The following is a 7500-nucleotide window of genomic DNA, read 5'->3' as shown; positions in this document are numbered from 1 at the left end:
TTCTTCTTTGAGTGCCACACCGCCTTTGAGTGCAGTACCATCCAGTTTGTGCAAAATTTAAACTATTAGGGTTGGGCCATTTGGCGTGTTACAAACACAAGTTACAACAAATGAATCTCATGCTTCACAATGTGTCATACAGAAAAACAAATTTAGGTTCACATTCAATGATATAAATTAAAAAATGGATAGCCACAGCTCCAGCTCGAAAAAGCTAAATTTATAAATAAAAATTCACATAACATGAGTAAAAAATGAAACGTTACTCATAAGAAATTTGGTAAAAGTATAAGAAAACTTACTGAATTCCTACTGCAACACAATAAAAACAAGACAATAAAAAATCAAAATTCAAAGATTACACAAAAAATAACTTCTTTTTTTTCAAAATAATCTCATATTCCCAGATCATCGATGGAAAATCATAAATTTCTGACAAAGTATAAACAGCATTGACAACGATATGAAATTTTGGACACAGCATAAATTGGCATCAATAGAGACGGACAAAAATTAGATACATTGCAATAAGATGTTTAACACGACTTGAAATGCAATAAAAAATAATAATGCAACAAAAATAACACAATTATGAATACAAAGACTCACTCATGATATGCTTGGCACTGTAACAAAAGGAATATTTTATTTTTATTAGACATCAATTTCTCAGCAATAACTGACATGGAACAAAAGTGCATAAGGATGTTTTTATGATATTCTCTGTTCACTTTGTGACGGACACATTTACTCATGACTCGCGCTGGTATGCTACGCAAGGCAACTACACGTACTTACAAATTATGTGGATGGTTTGCTTTATCGAAGAGGGAGGAACGGTGGCACAACAAGTTAATCTTTTCTTTTTCTTTTTTTTTCTTTCTCTTAATAAGCATTTATCTCCTGCATGTTCAGAACACTGTGACTTGTCAGTCAACTCCCTTACACACTAGCAAACCCACAGACACAACACATGCACACTTCCATGGCACTCGCTCAACACGTTCATACAACAGCTGACTCACTTGCCTCTGTTTTCTGTGCAACTCACCCATAATTGTAACTGAAACTTTTAACTGTATGCGTTGCAGTTCCTCTCTCTTTTACTCATGCTATACAGTATACTCTTGGGAAGATCTTCTGCTACTCTCATTACTTTTTTTTTTTTTTATATGATCAACCCCCACAATGTCAAACTCTAACAGTTGCTCGAATCTACGACCTTGTTAAGAAATTAACATTCTTAAGGGCATATCTATATCAGGGATAAAATACAATTTGTTCTCACTTCATCAAATTTAAAAATTACTTCTCTTTCCCAATGAAAATCTAACTACTCTTTCAACAAACATATCAGACTACTCTTTCAACAAACATATCAGTCTCCCTACTTAACTCAAACAATCTTTAAATGAAATTACGTTAATAATTCTGCTTTTAAATCTTAACTACAATTCTTCGATGGGGACAATGGGATTCATTGTCGTTCGCGATACTTTAACTATAATCAGAACACGGCCTAAGAGAACCATCCTTTTTTTTCTCTTATTTTTTTTATACACTTTTTTTTTCTAATGTTACTTTCTACAAATTTCCTATCTGCATTTCCCTAACACAACATGCCATTGATGACACTACTAAAGGCTACACAACATGTTCATTGTGCAGTCGATCTAATACTAATATTACTATCAGTGACAACTTTTAGCAATCACGTCGGCTCTAGGCGGGGCAGGGTCTCCCACCTCCGGGGGTGTGAAGGGTATCCTCTCATCACATCCCCATAGTGTCCCAAGACACTATCCTGAACTGTCCCTCTCCCTCTGCCATACGGTTGAGATGTTCCCGTTTTCTATGCAATTTGCTCACAGGTCAGTAGGTCTATTAGTGCCAGCAGCGGTGCCGGCGGTTCGCTACTGACGCGATTAGTTTGCTTGTATCTTCTTCACATCGCGCCTGGATTCTCTCACTGGGTTGCTGGCTGTCATCTGACGTCTATCAGCTGTTCCTTATTCTAACATCGCTTCATCCTATCCATACCTTAGGCAGGTATCGTGACTTCCTTCACGGGTTGAAGTTGGTAAGGGAACTTCTGCACTATTCACCTTAACATCATCCCTCTACTCTTCGATAGGTCACGATCAGAAGTAGGAGTGGACTTACCCCTTCCCACGGGGTCATGGGGGAGAGGCTCTGTTCGACCTCTCTCTGTCCCAGGATTCTTGACTCGTGGGTAGACAGGTTCGTCTTCTACTTCTCAGGGCTGTGGACTGGTATCCCTTCCCTCACAACAAGACAACAAGGCGTCCCTTGTTCCCGGGCACTGCATAAAAGCTCCGCACGGCACTGGGGGTAACATGGGGTACTACCCTCCCGCCATTACCTCCATGCCATCTCCTGCTACTGCCAACTTCCGTCCTTCCTGGTGAGGTTGGACTGCTCACCATCTCACCGTTCAAAACACGTTCGTTACTCCTCTACTTAGTCTGCTACACGAGTCGGTTACTCGGGGGGTCACGAAGAGTGTTCGGGTGCCACCACCACGGCACCACCGTCGTTTGAATTTGGCGCTGCAACCGTCGATTTTGAATTTTCCCACACTACTTTTTGTCTGTTCGTATGTCTCGTACGGATTTTTCCAATATTTTGTGAATACTTCTGCTGATTCGAATTATTCTCTCGCCCATTTGTCATCGAATTTGGTCGCGAAACTGTCTATCAGTGGTAATTTATTAACGATTTCTACGATCGCACTCTGTCTGTCTGGTTAGCACTGCGTTTTTTCAAAATCGTAGGGTGTGTGATTGTACAATGTCTTTCTGGTTAGCACTATGCATTTCGAAATCGTAGGGTGTGTGATTGTACACTGTCTTTCTGGTTAGCGCTATGCATTTCGAAATTGTAGGGTTGTGGTTGTACACTGTCTTTCTGGTTAGCACTATGCATTTCGAAATCGTAGGGTGTGTGATTGTACACTGTCTTTCTGGTTAGCGCTATGCATTTCGAAATCGTAGGGCCACTCGATTTATTATTCCCGTTTTTAGCTCGGTTCACCACTTTTCTGCCGATTGCTTTAGCCATAACTGTTTTTATCCAGTCTGTTCGTTTCACCATTTCCCTCGTCATCACAGTTCATTGAACTTTCTCTTGTTTCCATGCTTATTTCACTTCATATCACTGTTTGTCGCCAAAAATGATGTAGCACTAATGTTTGTTTGACGCCACAAGACCTCAAAAGACCTCATAAGACCTCACAGGACCTCATAGCACCCCACAAGACTCGCAAGACCCCACAGGACCACACAATACCTTACAGGACCTTAAAGGACCCCACACCTGACACCAAAATTATATGACCTGATCTCGGTCATTTGTGGGTTCGGGATATGAAGGAAAAAACAGGAGAGAGATAAGTTCACGTGCATGCAATGGAGGTCATGCAAAATAATAATCGATGAAAAGTTTAACACAGGTGTATTCTTCTTAGCTACACAGGTGGCCTTTAACTGTAATTATTACGTTAACTATGCTAGTGCGCAAACAGACGGCAGGTTAGACTTATTGACACTCATGGTGACGTGTGGCGGCCGACAGGAACGGGACTGCGGGGGCACTGGACACTCGTGTCTCGACCCAGTCTACTGTATGAGACACGCTGACGAACTCCTCTGACCGATGGTGCGGCCTCTGTTTCAAATACCCCCTACACACAGCATCGTTATGCAAGAAGCTGATTGGTTATTCTGGCTCCTAAGACACAAAGGCCAATCAAGAAAGGATATAGAGAAACGTGGTACTCTTTTGAACTGCCAAGCCACGCCAACCTGTAACGTCTTTGGCAGTTGCCTTGTTTTGTTACACATACACACAGTATCACTTATAACGGTTTCAATGGACTTCAGACTTGTATCATGGAAAAAGGCATATTCAAAACTGTATTGAATCAGTCTCATATATATATATATATATATATATATATATATATATATATATATATATATATATATATATATAATATATATCTATATATATATATATATACATAATACATATATATTATTATATATTATATAATCATATATATATATATATATATATAAATATATGCACATATATATATATAATATAAACTATAATATATATATATATATATATATATATTATATATATATATATATATATATATATATATATATATATATATATATATAATAATATAATATATATATATATATATATATATATATATTATATATATATATATATATATATATATATATATATATTATATATTATATATCTATATATACATATACTATATATATATATTACATATATATTATATACATATATTATATATATATATATATATATATAATATATAATATATATATATCTATATGTATGTATGTATGTATATATATATATATATCATATATATATATATATATATATATATATATATATATATATATATATACATACAACCTTTCCTTATTTTACATTTCCTTTAAGGGGGTCCAAGGGGGCCGGAGTCCCCCGTTCAGGTAACACGATGTACTAGGTTAGGTTAGTATGCTAACCTGTATGTTAGTGTTCCTTTAAGGAGGGTCCAGGGAGGGGGGAAGCCCCATTGGCCAGGTAACACGTTATACTAGGTTAGGTTAGTTTGGTTAGTTCTGCATACTAACTTACATGTTAGTCTTCCTTTAAGTTAGTGTTCCTTTAACGGGAGGTCCAGGTGCCCTCCCACCCCCCGGCCAGGTAACATTTACTAGGTTAGGTTATGTTAGGTTGGCTAGGTTAGTATGCTAACCTATATGTTAGTCATCCTTTAAGGGGGGTGGGTTTCTTTTTAAAGGTAGGTACAATATAAAAATACTATCATTTACAGAAATAGACAGTGATGATAGTAATAACGAATATTCTTGAATCTTGGTAACATTCCATTCTTTAATCCCTGCAATAACTACCGACTTCTATCTACGTATTCCTAAATTCACGATTAAATAGTATGTGTCAATTCATGTGTGATGTATATTATATATATATATATATAATATATATATATATATATATATATATATATATATATATATATATATCTATTACTGTATATATATATATATATATATATAACATATATATATATATATATAACATATAATATATATATATTATAATATTATTATATATAATATAGTATATATATTATATATATATATATATATATTATATATATAAATATATATATATATATATATATATATATATATATATATATATATATATATATATATATATATATGTATATATATATAATATAACATATAATATACATATAAATAATATAATAATATATATATTATATATATCTATATATATATTATATATATATATTATATATATTATTATACCTTATACAAATTCTTAAAGATAAAAATGAACTTTCATGTAAGTTAACTGTAAAGTGTCCCTCATTACCTTATTTATATGGCCTAGTCAAAACTCATAAGGAAAACAGACCTATGCGCCCAATTATTAGTACTGTAGGATCAATTGCTTATAAACTATCTAAAAATCTTACTAAATTGTTATCCTTGTTACTAGGAACTGTATCTAATTCACACATCCGGAATTCTCTTGATCTTGTGGAAAAATTAAATAACATTGTACTAAACCCTAGCGGTATCTTTGTCAGTTTTGATGTATGTTCCTTGTTTACAAAAGTCCCTATTGACTCTGTGCTAGAATATTTAAGTAATGAACTTGTACTGCATGAATTGCCTATGTCCGTTAGTCACATAATTTCATTGATTAAGTTATGTATTTGTGATTGCAGATTTATTTTTAATGGAGAATATTACCAACAAATATTTGGTATGGCCATGGGTAACCCTTTATCACCTCTCCTTTCAAACTTATATATGGAATTTTTTTAAAGACAACACCTCCCGAATATCACACTTGTCCCCTTAAAATGGTACAGATATGTAGATGATATCTTAGTAGTCTTACCTGTTGGTATCAATGTAAATGATTTATTGTCTAAATTGAATAATTTAGTGCCATCCATAAAATTTACTGTTGAAATTGAAAATAACAATGTCATCCCTTTCCTAGATGTATTAATACATAGAGAATCATTCCAATGTAAATTCAGTATTTATAGAAAGCCCACAAATAATCTAACATATGTACATTTTTATTCTGGCCACCATCTTAATATTAAAATTTCAATTTTTTCTTCTATGTTCCTACGCGCTTTGCATATCACGAGTCCACAATATCTTGGCCAAGAAATAGAATACATAAAAAAGATAGGAAACGATCTCTGCTATCCACCTCATTTAATTGATTTATGTTATCAAAAAGCTCACAAAAAGTTTTAAAGTGTTGGTATTAATGAAAAAGAAATGCCTAAAAATGTACTTAGCTTACCTTACTTTCGTGGATTTGAAACCATAAAATCAATATTTAAATCGTTTAATGTTAATGTAGTGTTCTCTTATAACAATACCATTAAAGATATGCTAATTAAGAATAGTCCCGTAACAAATAACATCATCATTTACAAAATTCCTTGTAAGGATTGCGCATTGTTTTACGTTGGTCAGTCAAGTAAAAATTTGTGTACGTATTAAGCAGCATATGTATTCAGTTAGAACAGCCCAGACTTCAAATGCACTGTTTATCCATCTGAGTGAAAAATCTCATTGTATTAATTGGGGTGATACCTCTGTAATTGCTAGATGTAATGATTATGTTTCAAGAAATTTACGGGAATCAGCAATTATACAAATCACTAATAAAAACAACCTAAATCTTCGTCTGGGAATGTACCATTTGGACCTGTATATTTGTAAAATGTTTATGAAGGACCTTAAAATAAATGAACTACTAATAAATTAGTCCACATGTATATTGTTATGATTTCTCTCTCTCTCTCTCTCTCTCTCTCTCTCTCTCTCTCTCTCGATATATTTGTATTTTTTTTGTCTTTTCATTAATAATTTATTTGGGGAACATTTTTGTAAATTTCATGGTAATAAGTTGTATATGCCTCCTTGTTTTTTCAAAATGTATTGTTTTCTGGATGAAGTGTCTGTTGGCCGCGTGTGTATCCTCCAAGGGGTGGCTGCCTAAAAATTCGCTTATACTGCCCTCAGGCGTTTCCTCGTTTCTGTAGAGTGAAATCGATCTTATTGCTAATCTTGTAGAGTCAGTTTGGATATTAAGCTTACGTTGGACTATGTTTTTCCTTCTGCTAAGATCAGTTGCTGCCTGAGTAAAGGGTAAAGGGTCGAACTAGACCGCAAGTGCTTGGCTATCTCGCTTTTCATTTTTTTTCCTTCGTGGCAAAAACCTTTATTTATAATATATATATATATATATATATATATATATATAATATATATAATATATATAAAATATTATACTATATATAAATATATAAACACACAATATATACTATATATAATATATACACACACAATATAT

At 33.6% G+C, this 7500-nt stretch overlaps 1 protein-coding gene across 2 annotated transcripts in view; it reads right to left on the bottom strand.

Annotated features, from left to right (window-relative positions):
- Nucleotides 1–7500, bottom strand: part of LOC135205819 (hydroxymethylglutaryl-CoA synthase 1-like) — a 640683-nt gene that overhangs the window by 517673 nt on the left and 115510 nt on the right. The window lies entirely within an intron of this gene.

Source organism: Macrobrachium nipponense, chromosome 11, assembly GCF_015104395.2.
Source record: "Macrobrachium nipponense isolate FS-2020 chromosome 11, ASM1510439v2, whole genome shotgun sequence".
Classification (NCBI taxonomy): domain Eukaryota; kingdom Metazoa; phylum Arthropoda; class Malacostraca; order Decapoda; family Palaemonidae; genus Macrobrachium; species Macrobrachium nipponense.
This window is presented reverse-complemented; position numbering and strand designations above follow the sequence as displayed.